The following is a 20,150-nucleotide window of genomic DNA, read 5'->3' as shown; positions in this document are numbered from 1 at the left end:
GTGCACATGTCTGGATAACTATAAGGCAGCTGTTTTACAACAATATTATCCATTTGCAAGAACACTATATGGCGGAACTATTTCCTGCCATGTAGTACTCCAGAGCCCTACATGGATATCTCTTCAACAAAGAATACCATGGGAACAAAGCTCATTTGATAATAGATGTAAATTGAAAAAAATTGTCTGAATCACAAAATAATTTTTTAGGTTTCATATCTCTTTAAACTGAGTTCTAATCATTCTCTGCCGCTTCAGAATTCTTCATGTCACTAAAAACTTTTAGGGCACAATCACATTATTTCTGATATTGGCTCCTGATAACAAGCTTTCAGCAGAAATTAGAAGGGTCCCATAACCTCTTGAAAATATGTTTTCGGTAATCAAGATCAAAACTAATAATTTGGTCATTTAGCACCTCTAAAGATTAGATTACAGTAATTAAAATTAACCTTTTATTAACTAAATCATCCTGTTAAAAAAAAATCTGAATGCCATTTGTATATGGGCATGATGCGATATACTTAGCATGTTTGCTCATTGATTTTATTTAAACTTTTAATATTTTCAAAGTATTTCAATCATCTGTTTAGAAAACACACTTTAGTCAAGATTTTTTTTTCTGAATCCAAGAACATTGCATGAATTTATTTTTCAGAGAAAGAGGCTGAAACATATCAACTTTTTTATAACACAATTTTAACTGCTTTCATACTGTAAATCATGAAACTGCTTTGTTAAGAGGTTTAAAATATTGCCAAAAATTCCAAACCTCACTGTACAGAAATATGTTTTGTTGCGATTTGGCATAAAATCATTCAGGAACGGGACCCTCGGAGCATTGGCAGAGATATTGAGACATCAACCCTTGACTCAGGAATCAGGATCCTGGACGTGGATAAACGTGATACTGATGGTTATTACTGTAGAAAATCTTGAAGAATAAATGCAAGTTTGAATTGAGAAGAACTGTTACAAACTAGGACTGGACAGACCAGAGTAAAACAACCGTTCTAAGATTTTGCAGAATTACCGAGTAAGTACAGCAGTAATCAATTAATAACGGGTCAGAGTACATGATTCAGCATTATGGAAAGTAATGTGAAATAGGAAACAGAGGTCAGAGAAACATTGTTGCATTTACCAGGTAATATAAGCAGTGTCCAGGATAAAGCAGTAAGTCACAGAGAAGGCCATACAATCCAGGGTGAAGCAGAAATATACTTGGAAACAGTTCACCGTCATAAACTTAGAAACTTTAGCAGATAAATGCTTTTGGTATAAACTTAGTAAGTGTAATATTTATAGGAAGCAATGTCCAGGGCAGAGTAAATATGCACTTGAGAATAAAGCAGGTAGAAAACATAAACTTAAATAATCAATGAAGGAACAAAATAACCAATTACTTGTGGACAGGAACAGTAGAACCAATTAGAAGATAGACTATGCAGGAAAAATGAATGAAAGCTTAAGTCTTTCTTATATAGTTGGGTGTATCAGGTGGAGTATAATGAGGCAGTAGTAGGGAGGGGAAGGCAATGCCCCAAGCAACCTGATTGACAGAAGCAGAGGAAGCAGTCTTAAAGTGACGGTTACAGCAAGCAGGCAGGCATGACACATTTGTCGTCAGAATACTGTAAAAAGATGGCGGTATAATGCTCTAGGTATTGTAAATCCATAATTATTCACAAAACGGTTTTTGATACTTAAGATTTTCTTTAAATATCCAAAAAAAGGACTAAGGAATCAACAAACAAAGTGAAACAGCAAACTAAATCCCATTCATGATGATATGATTGCTAATAGAAAGCCTATTTAAAAAGACAAATGTTAGTATGAAATAAAGGAAACCTTTAAGAATGTGATTTCTAGATGCTGTGAAGGGAATGTCCATTATCTTGCATTTCCTAAAGAACTCGTTTGCTGTATGAGATCACATATAGCGTGCCTATACATATAGGCCTATACAATAGGGAATATAGGTTTAATGATTCTAGACCATATTTGAATAGACATCTAAAATAGCATCTTTGTCTATTTCATAGTGTATTTCACATTTATTCCAAGTTGTCATATTTCAGGTGTTAATTTGATAAGTGAATATTCCTGAAAATCTGTTGAATCATTGGATTGTTATCACCTTGAACAGGACTGTCCCAAGTTAAGGTGTCGAGCGGAAATGATTCATTATAGCGAATCATGTACGCTGGACATTGCTAAATGCTGACAGCATACGCTGTCCTCATTTCTCATTGCATAAGGATTTCACCAGAAATGCGTCTGCAAAGCCGCCCCCTGCTCACTGGTGGCCAATCAGCCACTAGCAGGGGCTGTCAATCATCTCGATCGTATCAGGATGAATTCAAGCCACCACCTTTTAGGTGGTGGAGAGGTTAAGGAGCAGCTTCTTAAAGGGACAGTCTAGTCCAAAACAAACTTTCATGATTCAGATAGGGCATGTAATTATAAACAATTTTCCAATTTACTTCTATCACCAATTTTGCTTTGTTCTCTTGGTATTCTTAGTTTAAAGCTAAATCTAGGAGGTTCATGTGCTAATTTCTTTTTTATGACACAATGATTCCACGGATCATCTTAATTACTAATGGGATATTGAACTCCTGGTCAACAGGAGGCGACAAAGAGCACCACAGCAAAGCTGTTAAATAGCTCTTCCCTTCCCTCCCGCCCCAGTCATTCTCTTTGCCTACGTTGGTGATAGGATGTGGTAAAGTGAGGTGTTAGAACAGATTCTTCAATCAAGAGTTTATGATTTTTAAAGTGGTGCCAGATTGTGCTGCTTTTGTCTTGGGTGTAGCCATAGTCCATATCAGTCTCTTCAGTAGAGCAATGGTAACTTGTGGGACATAATTCTCACTGCGCCTCCCATAAATGTATGCTGCCCTACTTATGAAAGTCTGAGGGGATATACTCGGTCTTTTCTTTTCTACACAGGCCCATGTGAGGGAGAGGACCTCACAAGCCGAGTGCACTGCCCTGCTGTCGGGCAGCAATTTAAGGTAAGTGCTGACTTAAATTATATTCTGGGGAAGGATTTCTCTCAGACTAAGTGCGCACTTTATTTACTAAGGAGAGAATGAATGGGTTTAAGATTTAAACTCCTTTATTCTCTGGGACACCTTATGTCTCCTACGGGAGAGGACTTGACAGCATAGCAGGCACTGGGGCTCAGGAAACTTAAATTGGTGGTGGTTCTCTGGGGACTAAAGTCGCTAAATTGAGGGGAAAAGACTCAGTGTGAGGTGATTGATTGTGTTACATTTTGGGGTAAACCACTGTCTAGGAAGCGGTAGACCCAATTTGCCTCCAGGTTTTTTTTTTTTCCAGTGGGTTCATTACCTCTCGGTGGCTTCTCTGTAGTTAACAATGGGGACCGGGAGATTACTTGTTGTACTGCCCACGATGGGCGGAGCTATGTGTGGCGCCAATTTGGCCCGGGCACTCTCCTGCACTAATTCTAATTTGCAGTAAGTGGGACTAGTCACTGGTTACTAAAAATGAGACAGTGACGTAAGGGTAGAGCCGGACAGCGCTTCAGCTGAGTTCCTGACATGTTTTCTAAACGAGAGACTGGTTACTTACAAAAAAGACAGTAACATCAAGTGCTAGACTTACAGTCCTTAGTGTCTACACAGAGGTTGGGCCGGACAGCGTTACAGCTGAGTTCCGGACCTTTTAGGCTCAAATTATGTGTAACGTTTGTCTATGGTTACCTACGTTTTTAAAATATAATTGGTAGCAAAAGGGCAGATGGGCATCTCAGCAAGGATAGGCTGAGGTGTAAATATGGTCTGCAGTAGTTGCGTACTATGTTAGATTCTTTCAGCACACAAAAATAAAAACTTGCACTTTAAAATTTAAAGAGACAGTAACGTTTTTATGTGTTAATTTTGTTTACAAAATGTAACCTGTTTCTTTGTCTAACTTATCCTTTGTGACTCAGGATGGACCTAGAGGCCCTGCTAGGGGTCTCTTGGTTTTATGCTTTGATGCTAATGTGTTATAGAAATTGATTTTTCTGAAACTAATTCTTATAAGCCGCATGCTATTTAGGAGTCTATTGACAATGGTCATGATATGCCACAAATGTTTCCTAATATGTCCCTAAAATTTATAGCCCACACACAGTGCCCTGCGCTTCCTCTCGCACTCCACCTGGAGTTACCTTGCATTTCATGCATTGTCTGTCTGTTTTTCCCATACTGTAGGGAAAAGTACAAGAGGACATATATTCAATCAATGAATACTGTGACTAATTCAATAGTAGCTATTCCTAATGTTTTTTTCCTGTATCCTGAAAGAGGAGGATACTTCGGTGGTATCTGAGGGGGTATTCTCTGACTCAGATGGGGTAATACCTTTTTATCTGATCCTGAGATTGCTTCCTTTAGTTTTAGCTTGAATACTTACATTTGTAAATTGTGGAGGTTTTAGCTACCCTGAACAGCTCCGACACTACCGGCGTAGTTTATCCTAGAGAGTCCAGTAAATTATACAAATATTGTGATGTGCCCTTCATGGTGGAAGCATTTCCTGTACCAGATAGGGTTATGCAGATATTTGCTCAAGAATAGGAGAAACCGGGTATCCCTGTTTTTCTCCTCCCCTATATTTAAAGGGATGCTTTCTATAGCAGACTCTATCAAGGAGTCGTTGCAGAAGGGAGATACTATTCCCATAGAGGATAGTAGTTCCTTTTAGACCCTATGGTCAGAAGTTAGAGGGTTTACATTGTCAACCTGCGGTTGGTATGGCTATGGTCACCAGTGCGGCGGCATACTGGTTTGATGCGTTGTCTGTTTCTATTGGACAGATTCCCCTCTCAAAGGGATAGAATGAAGGCCCTTAAGTTAGTAATCTCCTTTAATACAGAGGTTTATTAAACTGGGAGCTAAAATTCAGGCTTTGCCATATTGGTCCGTAGAGCATTATGGTTAAAATCTTGGTCTGCAGATGTTTCATCCACAGGATGAGAGAAATAAGCGAAGGGACGTCAGAGATTTTAGGTCCTTTTGAGATTTCTAGGGAAATCCTTTCCCTCCTTCTCCCAAGCAGGAGCAGTCTTAGTCTTCATGGAAGACCCAATCAGTCTTAGAATAGGAGAAAACAGTCCAAGAAGCCTGCTGTCCAATCAATGATGTTAAAGATTTCCTCCCAGGGGCAGGTGTCTGCTTTCAAGATAATCGGCAGACCAGACTAAATAGGCGCTTTTACGCTTAAGGAGCCTCTCCGACCTGAGAGTGATAGTTCCTGGTCCAATCCAGGAATGAGACCTGGGATGCTACCTCTATCTGTCCGTGGTTCTAAGAAGGAGGGAACCTTCAGACCTATTTTGGAACCCACTCAGGGTTCTTAGACTGCCGTATTTAAGATAGACGCTATCGTTCCATTCTTCCTTTGGTCCAAGGATGACCACGGGAGATTTGAAGGATGCATACTTGCATCTTCCCATCCATAAGGACTATCTAAAAATTAATAGGCTTTGCCTTTCTAGACAAACATTCCAGCCTGCCTTTAAACATGCAGGATAACGCTCGATTTTTCCTGTGGTCTCCCGGATGGAAGGTGAATTTGGTAATGAGTTCCTTAGTTCCATCTATAAGGGTAGTTTTCTTGGAGAGCTATATTAGTCTCCTCATCAATGAAGCTGACAGTAGTCAGGAATTCGAGGTTTTCGATTCTTCAGTGGCTCAGTGCATGGATGTAATTGGGCTGATGGTAGCGGCAATGGACATCCTTCCAGTTGCCCGTTTCCACCTTAGTTCTCAACAGTTAATAATTCTTTGTGGTTATCTTCGAATTCTTTTTTCCCAGGGAACCTGCTTTCACAGTTCTTCTGGGTGAATGCATCAATAGATGCCAGTCTTGGGCTGGGGATCTATTTGGGACCCTCTAAGAGCAGGGATCATGGACTTGGGTGGAATCGGTTCTTCCCATAACCGTTTTGAAAGAGTAAATCATCTCCTAGCCTGGCCTCAGTTAGCTTCGGCTGGGTTTATCAGGTTTTAGTTAGATCTTACTTCAACCGTCGGGGACTCTGAGTTTTCTCGACCATGACAGAAGTAGTCAAGATCGTTCAGTGGGCTGTGACCCACAATTGCTGTCTGTTGACAACCTGCATTCCAGATGGGACTTCTGAGTGGCGGTCTTAGTAAGTAAGCAGACTTTTTGCCCAGGGGAGGGGGAATTCCAGCCGGATTCTCAATGGGGTCAGTTACAACTGAATCTCATGGCTTCTTGACTCGTTACCTTGGAATTTCAGTCTTGCATACTTAATTCCTCTGTTTATTTTTTCTTCTTAGTCTTGGCTCGAGCTAAGCAGGAAGAGGCATCGGTGATTCCCTTTTCACCAGCGTGGCCGTAGGATTGGTATGCAGGCCTGGTGGACATGTCACTTCCTCCACCTGGAAATTCCGTGGGGAAAGGACCTTCTACTTCAAAGACCCTTCCTTTATCCAAAAACGGTTTCTCTGTAGCGGACTACTGTAAGATGGAAGTTTTATTTCATCCAAGCGTGGATTAGTAATTGATCAGTGAGACCATGAATCAGGCTTGTAAGCCTGTATCTAGGAAAATTTTACTCCTATGACATGACATAAATATTTTTAATGGTGTGGATCCAGGGATTATTCCTGGAGTGGAGTCAGGATTCCTAGAATATTGTCTTTTCTCCAAGAGGTTGGAGAAAAGACTATCGTCAAGCACCCTAAAGGGTCGAATTTCTGGTTTTTTTTTTATCGATTTTATTACTCAAGCGTCTGGCAGATGTCCCAGATGTACAATTCTTTTGTCAGGCCTTGGTCAGGATCAGGCCTTTGTTCAAGCCAGTTACTCATCCATGGAGTTTTACTTTGGTTTTAAGAATTCTTCAAGGGGCTCAGTTTGAGCCTATTAACTCCTTGGATATTAAGTTGTTTCCTTGGAAACCTTTATTTCTTGATACTATTTCTTCTGCTTGCAGAGTGTCAAAGCTCTGGGTACTGCAGTACGAGTCTCACCTTATTTTTTATTTTGTTAAGGTAGTTTTTTTCTTACTAATGTAGGATTTCTTCCTAAGGTAGTTTCTGATCGGAACATTAATCAGGAGATTGTTATTCTTTCTTGTGTCCCAATCCTACTTCTCAGAAGGATCGGTTTCTACACAATTTGGATTTTTTTAAAGTTTTACCTGCAGGTGACTAAGGACTTTTGTCAGTCTTCTGCATTGTTTGTAGTTTTCTCAGGAAAATGTAAGGGACAATACATTTATCAGGTAAGCATAAATTTTCTTTTCTAAGCCCTTGAAGGCCGCCTCTTAGCTCAGGGCATTTTAACAGTTTTTCAGCACTAGAGGGAGTTAGTTCATGTGTTTCATATAGATAACACTGTGCTCACGCTCGTGGAGTTCATAGGAACCAACACTGATTGGCTAAAATGCAAGTCTGTCAAAAGAACTGAAATAAGGGTCAGTTTGTAGAGGCATAGATACAAGATAATCATAGAGGTAAAACGTGTATTAATATAACTGTGTTGGTTATGCAAAACTAGGGAATGGGTAATAAATGGATTATCTATCTTTTATAACAATAAATATTCTTGGTAGACTGTCCCTTTTAACTTTTGTTTTAGGCTTCCGAAATAGCATCTGCTGCCTAAATAAATGGAGCCCTTCGAGTCATCTCAAATTGAAAAGGGACTACAGCCGAATATGCTAATAAGTGTATGATTCTAATTGTGCAGTATTAACCCCTTAGTGACCGAGGACGTGCAGGGTACGTCTGAAAAAAAAAGGCAGTTAACGCCTGACGACGTACCCTGCACGTCCTCGGCTAAAGTGAGTGCTGGAAGCGATCAAGATCGCTTCCAGGCACTATTACAGTACTGCAGGGATGCCTCGATGTCTGGGCATCCCTGCAGTGCTGTTACGGAGTGCCGGGACCGGAGCGATCACTCCCCCTTGAGTGATCACTTCCGGTTTTGCTCCACGTGGAGCCCGGCAGTGCAGCAGAGCATCGGAAGCGATCGGACACGCTTCCGATGCTCTGCTAGTGTGCTAAGTGCCTCGGTGGGTCGAGGCACTTAGTTAGTAAATAAATTAAATAAAAATTAAAAAAAAAAAAAAAACAGTAATAAAATAAAAAGCCCCCACATATAGCCCCCCCCCTCCCCCATGAGGCTTCCAAAATGGCGATGCCCGGTGCATCATGGGGCCTCTGGGGGTGTCCCTAGCCTGTCTCACCATAGGGGCAAGCTAGGGTCACCCAATCTGAGCCTTCTTAGAAAAAAAAAATAATAATAATAAAATCTCCCATTTGTCTGATCAGGTCAATATTTGTAAATATTGACTCTGATCAGTGTGGATCTCCCTCCCTCTCCTCACTTGCTATTTTGTTGGAGAGAGAGAGAGACCTGTATTTCAGCAGAGAGAGATTTATTTCTTTTATTTGTTAAAAAATTTAAAATCCAAAGGCTCTTTTCAGAGCCATTAACCCCTAGCTTGCCAGTGATCACTATAAATCACTGGCAGTAGCACAGCTGCACTTTTTTTTGCTGTCTGTGCATTTTTTTAGGGGTTAATTTTTGTTGTTGTATTTTTTTTTTAAAAAACCCAAAGGCTCCTTTCAGAGCCATTTAGCTAATTTAATTTAATTTAAAGACTATTTAACCCCTAGCTTGCCAGTGATCGCTATACATCACTGGCATTAGCATAGCTGTACTTTTTTGCTGTCTGTGCATTTTTTAGGGGTTAATTTTTGTTGTTGTATTTTTTTTAAAAACCTAAACGCTCCTTTCAGAGCCATTTAGCTAATTTAATTTAATTTAAAGAGTATTTAACCCCTAGCTTGCCAGTGATCGCTATAAATCACTGGCATTAGCATAGCTGTACTTTTTTGCTGTCTGTGCATTTTTTTAGGGGTTAATTTTTGTTGTTGTAATTTTTTAAAAACCCAAAGGCTCCTTTCAGAGCCATTTAGCTAATTTAATTTAATTTAAAGAGTATTTAACCCCTAGCTTGCCAGTGATCGCTATAAATCACTGGCATTAGCATAGCTGTACTTTTTTGCTGTCTGTGCATTTTTTTAGGGGTTAATTTTTGTTGTTGTAATTTTTTAAAAACCCAAAGGCTCCTTTCAGAGCCATTTAGCTAATTTAATTTAAAGAGTATTTAACCCCTAGCTTGCCAGTGATCGCTATAAATCACTGGCATTAGCATAGCTGTACTTTTTTTTAAAAAAACCCAAAGGCCATTTAGTTAATTTAATTTAATTTAAAGAGTATTTAACCCCTAGCTTGCCAGTGATCGCTATAAATCACTGGCATTAGCATAGCTGTACTTTTTTGCTGTCTGTGCATTTTTTTAGGGGTTAATTTTTGTTGTTGTAATTTTTTAAAAACCCAAAGGCTCCTTTCAGAGCCATTTAGCTAATTTAATTTAATTTAAAGAGTATTTAACCCCTAGCTTGCCAGTGATCGCTATAAATCACTGGCATTAGCATAGCTGTACTTTTTTAAAAAAAAAAAACCAAAGGCCATTTAGTTAATTAATTTTGGTTTTCTGTGACAGATACAAAAATGTCACAGAAAAGATATAGTGCTGAGGAGGCGTATGCCATCCTTGCGTCAGAGTCAGATGCCTCTATGTCTGACTCAGACCCCAATTTTGACCCTGCCATATGCTCAGATACATCATTAGATGCAGTCTCAACTGATAGTGATGTATCTGTGGCTGCTAGCCCCCCTGCCAGCCCCCCTGCTAGAAGGAGGCGTGTTGCTGCCATTGCCGCTGAAGAGTGGGTAACGCCTCATCTCCAGAGGCCAGATATCCCACCCTTCACAGCAAATGCTGGCATAAATATAGATGTGGCAGGTTTTAGCCCCCAACAGTTTCTGGAGGTGTTTCTGGGTGATGATGTATTGGGGAACATTGTCGCCCAAACTAATTTATATGCCCATCAGTACCGTGCTGCAAAGCCTGAAACATATTTGGCAAAGCAGCAATGGGCCCCCATCAATGTGCCAGAATTTAACCCCTTAATGACCGAGGACGTGCAGGGTACGTCCTCAAAAAAAAGGCAGTTAATGCCTGAGGACGTACCCTGCACGTCCTCGGTGTGGAAAGCAGCTGGAAGCGATCCTGCTCGCTTCCAGCTGCTTTCCGGTTATTGCAGTGATGCCTCGATATGGAGGCATCCTGCAATAACCATACATGGCCATCCGATGCAGAGAGAGCCACTCTGTGGCCCTCTCTGCACCGGACATCGATGGCCGGTATCGTTGGTGGGTGGGAGCCGAATTGGGAGGCGGGTGGGCGGCCATCGGTGTTGCGCGTGACGTCACGGGGGGCGGGATCGGGATCGGGACCGTCGGGGGCGCGCACGTGCACGGGGGTGGCGGGCGGGCGCGTGCACGGGGCGGGAGCGGGTGGGAACCGCTACACTACAGAAAAGTTAAAAAGTAAAAGTAAAAAAAAAATGTAATAAACTTTATTTTAAAAACCATCTAAGGGATCTGGAAGGGGTGGGGGTTGGTCTTGGGGGGGGGGGGGGGAAAGCTACACTACAGAAAAGGGACATATTTTATTTAAAAAAAAGCTTTTTTTCACTAAACTGGGTACTGGCAGACAGCTGCCAGTACCCAAGATGGCGCACATTAAGTCAGAGGGGGAGGGTTAGAGAGCTGTTTAGTGGGGGATCAGTGAGGTTGGGGGCTAAGGGGGATCCCTACACAGAAGCATATGTAAATATGCTAACAAAAAATGCACAAAAAAGCCCAAATATACCTTTTATTTTAGTACTGGCAGAGTTTCTGCCAGTACTTAAGATGGCGGGGACATTTGTGGGGTAGGGGAGGGAAGAGAGATGTTTGGGAGGGATCAGGGGGTCTGATGTTTCAGGTGGGAGGCTGATCTTTACACTAAAGCTAAAATTAACCCTGCAAGCTCCCTACAAGCTACCTAATTGACCCCTTCACTGCTAGCCATAATACACGTGTGATGCGCAGCGCCATTTAGCAGCATTCTAATTACCAAAAAGCAACTCCAAAGTCATATATGTCTGCTATTTCTGAACAAAGGGGATCCCAGAGAAGCATTTACAACCATTTGTGCCATAATTGCACAAGCTGTTTGTAAATTATTTCAGTGAGAAACCTAAAATTATGAAAAATTTTACGTTTTTTTTAATTTGATCGCATTTGGCGGTGAAATGGTGGCATGAAATATACCAAAATGGGCCTAGATCAATACTTGGGGTTGTCTACTACACTACACTAAAGCTAAAATTACCCCAAAAAGCTCCTTACATGCTCCCTAATTAACCCCTTCACTGCTGGGCATAATACACGTGTGGTGCGCAGTGGCATTTAGCGGCCTTCTAATTACCAAAAAGCAATGCCAAAGCCATATATGTCTGCTATTTCTGAACAAAGGGGATCCCAGAGAAGAATTTACAACCATTTATGCCATAATTGCACAAGCAGTATGTAAATAATTTCAGTGAGAAACTGAAAGTTTGTGAAAAAATTTGTGAAAAAGTGAACAATTTTTTGTATTTGATCGCATTTGGCGGTGAAATGGTGGCATGAAATATACCAAAATGGGCCTAGATCAATAATTTGGGATGTCTTCTAAAAAAAAATATATACATGTCAATGGATATTCAGGGATTCCTGAAAGATATTAGTGTTCTAATGTAACTAGCGTTAATTTTGAAAAAAAATGGTTTGAAAATAGCAAAGTGCTACTTGTATTTATGGCCCTATAAGTTACAAAAAAAGCAAAGAAGATGTAAATATTGGGTATTTCTAAACTCAGGACAAAATTTAGAAACAATTTAGCATGGGTGTTTTTTGGTGGTTGTAGATATGTAACAGATTTTGGGGTTCAAAGTTAGAAAAAGTGTGTTTTTTTCCATTTTTCCTCATATTTTATAATTTTTTTTATAGTAAATGATAAGATATGATGAAAATAATGGTATTTTTAGAAAGTCCATTTAATGGCGAGAAAAACGGTATATAATATGTGTGGGTACAGTAAATGAGTAAGAGGAAAATTTCAGCTAAACACAAACACCGCAGAAATGTAAAAATAGCCTTGGTCCCAAACGGACAGAAAATGGAAAAGTGCTCTGGTCACTAAGGGGTTAAAAAATTCTGGGCATTGACTATGCTGATGGGCATCATAAAGAAACCCTCCGTTCGCTCCTACTGGAGCAGTAGCCCCATCTGCTCTACCCCCATTTTCTCCCAGAGTATGTCGAGGCAGAGATATGAAATGATTCTTCATTTCATGCACTTCAGCGACAACAGCCTGTGCCCCCCTAGGGAGCATCCCCAATTTGACAGGCTGTATAAAATCCGCCCCCTGATTACCCACTTTTCTGCCAGGTTTGCAGAGGCTTATACACCTGGAAGGAATATATGCGTTGATGAATCCCTGATGAAGTATAAGGGAAGGCTGGGATTCAAGCAGTATATTCCTTCCAAGCGCTCCAGGTATGGGGTAAAGGTGTATAAGCTCTGTGAGAGCGAGACTGGGTATACTCAGGCCTTCCAGGTGTATGAGGGAAAGGATAGCCACCTTGACCCTCCAGGTTGCCCAGAACATATGGGAACCACTGGCAAGATTGTCTGGGACCTGATATTACCCCAATGAACAAAGGGTATCACTTGACAACTTGTACGCACCCGGCTACGAAGGGGGGAGACCTCAGCTCTGCGCCAAGAGGAGCTGTTGGCACTTAAGTACAGAGACAAGAAGGATGTATACCTTCTTACCACCATCCACACAGAGAGGACGGTGGCGGTCTCTGTACGTGGCAGAGCTGAGATCATAAGGAAGCCAGTGTGCATCAAGTCTTATAACCGACATATGGGTGGGGTTGATCTGGCAGATCAGCTGCTGCAGCCCTACCTAATTATGCGGAAGACAAGGGCCTGGTACAAAAAGGTTGCAATTTACCTAATGCAGATTGCAACCCACAACGCTTTTTTGTTGTTCAAAAAAGCAAACCCCGGAATGAAACAGACTTTTTTACAATTTCAGCTCGAGATCATTTCGGGGATTTTGTACCATGATGCACCTGCTCCCCGGGCGGTGATGGGAGAGAGCAGAGTTGGGGCTACTCATTTTATTTTTAAAATCCCCCCTACTGCCGCAAAGCAGAGACCACAAAAAAAATGCAGAGTCTGTACCAAGAGGGGGCAGAGAAGGGACACTGTATATCACTGTCCTGATTGCCCTGGACAGCCTGGACTCTGCATTGGGGACTGCTTCAAGCGGTACCATACAATGGTCAATTTTTAAAAAATAAATGCATTTGCTGTTATTTTTTTGTTATGTTTACTGTTAAATTTTTTGTTGTTATTTTTTTACTTTTAATTTGCCAGATTTTTACATTTCACTAATTTTTCTAAAATGGGGCTGTTCTTTTTTTTTTTTTTACAAAAACCCCTGTCAAACCTATGCATGGGGGACATAGGTGTTCTCAATGTGCCTTGCAGAAAACAACCTGTAGTATTTTTTTTGCACTAACTTACAACAGTCTCTCCTAAATCATAGTCAAAAAGCAATGTGTGTGTAAAAATGAAAATTGAAAAAATGCCACCATACACTTTCTCCAATTTTTTTAGCTAAAACAGTTACTTCAAATGCATCAAAGCACACCATATACAATACCTTGGGGTGTCAACATTTCAAAAATATGCACATTCATGGCAATAAATAAAAGTGGGGTTTACAATAGGCCCCAAACTAAAGATAGGCCTATCAGAAGAAATACTCTCACTTAATAACTAAAATCACAAGTCATAAAATTGTAACATAACCTTCCCAAAATCCTGGCAAACCTATGCATGGGGGGCATAGGTGTACTCAGGGTGCCTAGCAGAAAACAACCTGAAGTATTTTTTTGCACTAACTTACAACAGTCTCTCCTAAATCATAGTCAAAAAGCAATGTGTGTGTAAAAATGAAAATTGAAAAAATGCCACCATACACTTTCTCCAATTTTTTTAGCTAAAACAGTTACTTCAAATGCATCAAAGCACACCATATACAATACCTTGGGGTGTCAACATTTCAAAAATATGCACATTCATGGAAACAAATAAATTGGGGTATGTTAAAATACCCCCAAAAAGACAATAGGCAAAGAAAATATGTTAAATGTGAAAAAAAAATCACAAACGCATGTTGGACATTTGGCATTACACCCCCCGAACAAGCCAAGAAACTTATGCATAGGTGGTATCACTGTACTCAGGAGATGTTGGTGAACACATATTGGCAGTAACACATAACAGGAGCTGAGAATTCATGTCTAAAGTACAATGTGTGTGAAAAATAACACACAAAAAATGACTGCCTAATAGTTTGACAAAGAATTAGTGCATGGAAAGTGTTAAAATACCAGCATTTGAAATACCCTAGGGTGTCTACTTTTCAAAAATATATGGTTTGATGGGGGTAAATTACATTGGCCGGCTTCAGAAATGTCCTACATAGGACATGGGTGCATGGGATGTGAAAATTCCAAGTTGAAAAACTGGAATGCGCCCCCTAAAAATAAGGCCTTTTAGCCCCCAGAGAACCCAACACACCTATACATGGGTGGTATCACTGTACTCAGGAGATGTTGTTGAATACATATTGAGGTTTTTTTTGGCAGTAACACATAACAGGGACTGAGAATATATGCCTAAAGTACAACGTGTGTGAAAAATAACACAAAAAAAATGACTACCCAAAAGTTTGACAAAGACTAGTGGTTGAAATAGTGCATGGAAAGTGTTAAAATACCAGCATTTGAAATACCCTAGGGTGTCTACTTTTCAAAAATATATGGTTTGATGGGGGTAATTTACATTGGCTGGCTTCAGAAATGTCCCAAATAGGACATGGGTGCATGATGACAGATGTGAAAATTCCAAGTTGAAAAACTGGAATGCGCCCCCTAAAATTAAGGCCTTTTAGCCCCCAGAGAACCCGACACACCTATACATGGGGGGTATCACTGTACTCAGGAGATGTTGTTGAATACATATTGAGGTTTTTTTTGGCATTAACACATAACAGGGACTGAGAATATATGCCTAAAGTACAATGTGTGTGAAAAATAATGCAAAAAAATGACTACCTAAAAGTTTGACAAAGACTAGTGGTTGAATTAGTGCATGGAAAGTGTTAAAATACCAGCATTTGAAATACCCTAGGGTGTCTACTTTTCAAAAATATATGGTTTGATGGGGGTAATTTACATTGGCCGGCTTCAGAAATGTCCCAAATAGGACATGGGTGCATGATGACAGATGTGAAAATTCCAAGTTGAAAAACTGGAATGCGCCCCCTAAAATTAAGGCCTTTTAGCCCCCAGAGAACCCGACACACCTATACATGGGGGGTATCACTGTACTCAGAAGTTGTTGTTGAACACATATTGAGGTGTTTTTGGTCAGTAACATATAACAGGAACTGAGAATCCATGCCTAAAGTACAATGCGTGTGAAAAATAACACACCAAAATGACTACCCAAAAGTTTGACAAAGACTGGTGGTTGAATTAGTGCATGAAAAGTGTTAAAATACCAGCATTTGAAATACCCTAGGGTGTCTACTTTTTAAAAATATATGGTTTGATGGGGGTAATTTGCATTGTCCGGCTTCAGAAATGTCCCAAATAGGACATGGGTGCATGACGACAGATGTGAAAATTCCAAATTAAAAAACTGGAATGCGCCCCCTAAAAATAAGGCCTTTTAGCCCCCAGAGAACCCAACAGACCTATACATGGGTGGTATCACTGTACTCAGGAGATGCTGCTGAAGACATATTGGGGTGTTATTTGGCAGTAACCCTTAACGTTCTCAGTAAATGTATTCTTGAATTGCTATTTTGTCAAAAAATCACCACTTTTTTTTTTTTTTTCAAACTTTGGCATAGATTGGTGGTAAAATAGTTGCATGGAAAGAGTCAAAATACCCCATGTTTAATACCTTAGGTTGTGTTCTTTTAAAAAATATATATATGTGAAGGGTTAATCAGGGATTCCTGACAGATATCAGTGTTCCAATGTAACTATCGCTAATTTTTTTAAAAAAAAATTGGAAATAGCAAAGTGCTACTTGTACTTATTGCCCTATAACTTGCAAAAAAAGCAAAGAACATGTAAACATTGAGTATTTCTAAACTCAGGACAAAATTTAGAAACTATTTAGCATGGGAGTTTTTTGGTAGTTGTTGAAGTGTAGGAGATTTTGAGGGTCAAAGTTAGAAAAAGTGTGTTTTTTTCAATTTTTTCCTCATTTTATAAATTTTTTTATAGTAAATTATAAGATATGATGAAAATAATGGTATCTTTAGAAAGTCCATTTAATGGCGAGAAAAACGGTATATAATATGTGTGGGTACAGTAAATGAATAAGAGGAAAATTACAGCTAAACACAAACACCGCAGAAATGTAAAAATAGCCTTGGTCCCAAATGGACAGAAAATGGAAAAGTGCTGTGGTCATTAAGGGGTTAAAGGGACAGTCAACACCAGAATGTTTGTTGTTTTAAAACATAGATAATCCCTTAATTACCCATTCCCCAGTTTTGCATAACCAACACAGTTATATTAATACATGTTTTACCTCTGTAATTACCTTGTATCTAAACCTCTGCAAACTGCCCCCTTATTTCAGTTCTTTTGACAATCGGTGCTCACTCCTCAGTAAATTCACATGCATGAGCTCAATGTTATCTCTATGAAACGCATGAACTAACGCCCTCTAGTGGTGAAAAACTGTCAAAATGCATTTAGATTAGAGGCGGCCTTCAAGGTCTAAGAAATTAGCATATGAACCTCCTAGGTTTAGCTTTCAACTAAGAATACCAAGAGAACAAAGCAAAATTGGTGATAAAAGTAAATTGGAAAGTTGTTCAAAATGACATGCCCTATCTGAATCATGAAAGTTTACTTTGGACTTGACTGTCCCTTTAACTGTAAAATAGAAAATAAATTTGAAAGCATTAACTTGGCTGTGCTCACATCCTTTATTCAAAAAACTATAAATTAGACATTTAAAGCTGAACTTTTATTTCAGATGATTGGATAACAAATTATGCTCTCCGGGTCAGTCTGGTATTGGTAACACACAGATACCTTCACTAGAGTGAAATTAGGTGGCCCAATTTATTTCAGGCTTTTGTTTTATATTTTCAGTCATATGAAACCTGCTGTGTATTGCCTGTTCCTACTTGTCCATGGGATCAGTGTGATCTAGAAAAAAGTCTTCCAAAGTCTCATGGCAAAGTCTCCGCAAAAATGTTTACAGCTGGGTGGCATTATGAAGCATCTTGGTGGGGGAAAGTAATAGTGTTTCTGTTATTTATAAATGTTACTTAAGCTATCCAAAGTGCAAAGTCAATGCATAATTCAATATAAATTGATTTAATGTTAATTTGTGCTACATACATTGAAAATAATATAAGTGAATTTTAGCTTTACTATTGGCTAACATTTTAGTGGAGTAGTCAGTAAATCAGCCGGGTGTTGTGGCCATTAAATAAGTCCAACTAAGAACACAAACTAATTTCTTCTGTTAAGTGTGATCAGTCCACGGGTCATCATTACTTCTGGGATATTACTCCTCCCCAACAGGAAGTGCAAGAGGATTCACCCTGCAGAGCTGCATATAGCTCCTCCCCTCTACGTCACTCCCAGTCATTCTCTTGCACCCAACGACTAGATAGGATGTGTGAGAGGACTATGGTGATTATACTTAGTTTTATATCTTCAATCAAAAGTTTGTTATTTTAAAATAGCACCGGAGTGTGTTATTACCTCTCTGGCAGAGTTTGAAGAAGAATCTACCAGAGTTTTGCTATGATTTTAGCCGGAGTAGTTAAGATCATATTGCTGTTCTCGGCCATCTGAGGAGTGAGGTAAACTTCAGATCAGGGGACAGCGGGCAGATGAATCTGCATAGAGGTATGTAGCAGTTTTTATTTTCTGACAATGGAATTGATGAGAAAATCCTGCCATACCGATATAATGTCATGTATGTATACTTTACACTTCAGTATTCTGGGGAATGGTACTTCACTAGAATTACACTGTAAGAAATACATAAAGCTGTTTAATAACTAGAGATTATGTTTAACGTTTTTGCTGGAATGTAAAATCGTTTTCATTTGCTGAGGTACTGTGTGAATAAATGTTTGGGCACTATTTTTCCACTTGGCAGTTGCTTAATCTGTTTTTCTGACAGTTTCTGTTCTCCCTCACTGCTGTGTGTGAGGGGGAGGGGCCGTTTTTTTGGCGCTTTTACTATGCATCAAATATTTCAGTCAGCAACTCATTGTATTCCCTGCATGATCCGGTTCATCTCTACAGAGCTCAGGGGTCTTCAAAACTTATTTTGAGGGAGGTAATTTCTCTCAGCAGAGCTGTGAGAATTATAGTTTGACTGAGATAAAAAACGTTTATTCTGTAATTTGTTTCCTGCTTTCAGAATTTGTTATCTTTGCTAATGGGATTAAACCTTTGCTAAAGTTGTGTTGTTTACAAGGATTGAGGCTATAACTGTTTCAATTTATTAATTTTCAACTGTCATAGATCTTCTGTGCTTCTTAAAGGCACAGTACGTTTTAATATTATTCTAATTGAATTGTATTTCCAAGTTGCAAGTTTATTTGCTAGTGTGTTAAACATGTCTGATTCAGAGGATGATACCTGTGTCATTTGTTGCAATGCCAAAGTGGAGCCCAATAGAAATTTATGTACTAACTGTATTGATGCTACTTTAAATAAAAGTCAATCTGTACAAATTGAACAAATTTCACCAAACAACGAGGGGAGAGTTATGCCGACTAACTCGCCTCACGTGTCAGTACCTACATCTCCCGCTCAGAGGGAGGTGCGTGATATTGTAGCGCCGAGTACATCTGGGCGGCCATTACAAATCACATTACAGGATATGGCTACTGTTATGACTGAGGTTTTGGCTAAATTACCAGAACTAAGAGGTAAGCGTGATCACTCTGGGGTGAGAACAGAGTGCGCTGATAATATTAGGGCCATGTCAGACACTGCGTCACAGGTGGCAGAACATGAGGACGGAGAACTTCATTCTGTGGGTGACGGTTCTGATCCAAACAGACTGGATTCAGATATTTCAAATTTTAAATTTAAACTGGAAAACCTCCGTGTATTACTAGGGGAGGTGTTAGCGGCTCTGAATGATTGTAACACAGTTGCAATACCAGAGAAAATGTGTAGGTTGGATAAATATTTTGCGGTACCGACGAGTACTGAGGTTTTTCCTATACCTAAGAGACTTACTGAAATTGTTACTAAGGAGTGGGATAGACCCGGTGTGCCGTTCTCACCCCCTCCAATATTTAGAAAAATGTTTCCAATAGACGCCACCACAAGGGACTTATGGCAAACGGTCCCTAAGGTGGAGGGAGCAGTTTCTACCTTAGCTAAGCGTACCACTATCCCGGTGGAGGATAGCTGTGCTTTTTCAGATCCAATGGATAAAAAGTTAGAGGGTTACCTTAAGAAAATGTTTGTTCAACAAGGTTTTATATTGCAACCCCTTGCATGCATTGCGCCGATCACGGCTGCAGCGGCATTCTGGATTGAGTCTCTGGAAGAGAACATTGGTTCAGCTACTCTGGACGACATTACGGACAGGCTTAGAGTCCTTAAACTAGCTAATTCATTCATTTCGGAGGCCGTAGTACATCTTACTAAACTTACGGCGAAGAATTCAGGATTCGCCATTCAGGCACGCAGGGCGCTGTGGCTAAAATCCTGGTCAGCTGATGTTACTTCTAAGTCTAAATTGCTTAATATACCTTTCAAAGGGCAGACCTTATTCGGGCCCGGGTTGAAAGAGATTATCGCTGACATTACAGGAGGTAAAGGCCATGCCCTGCCTCAGGACAAAGCCAAAGCCAAGACTAGACAGTCTAATTTTCGTTCCTTTCGTAATTTCAAAGCAGGAGCAGCATCAACTTCCTCTGCACCAAAACAGGAAGGAGCTGTTGCTCGCTACAGACAAGGCTGGAAACCTAACCAGTCCTGGAACAAGGGCAAGCAGACTAGGAAACCTGCTGCTGCCCCTAAAACAGCATGAATTGAGGGCCCCCGATCCGGGATCGG

This window comes from Bombina bombina, chromosome 12 (assembly GCF_027579735.1).
Source record: "Bombina bombina isolate aBomBom1 chromosome 12, aBomBom1.pri, whole genome shotgun sequence".
Taxonomy (NCBI): Eukaryota; Metazoa; Chordata; class Amphibia; order Anura; family Bombinatoridae; genus Bombina; species Bombina bombina.
This window is presented reverse-complemented; position numbering follows the sequence as displayed.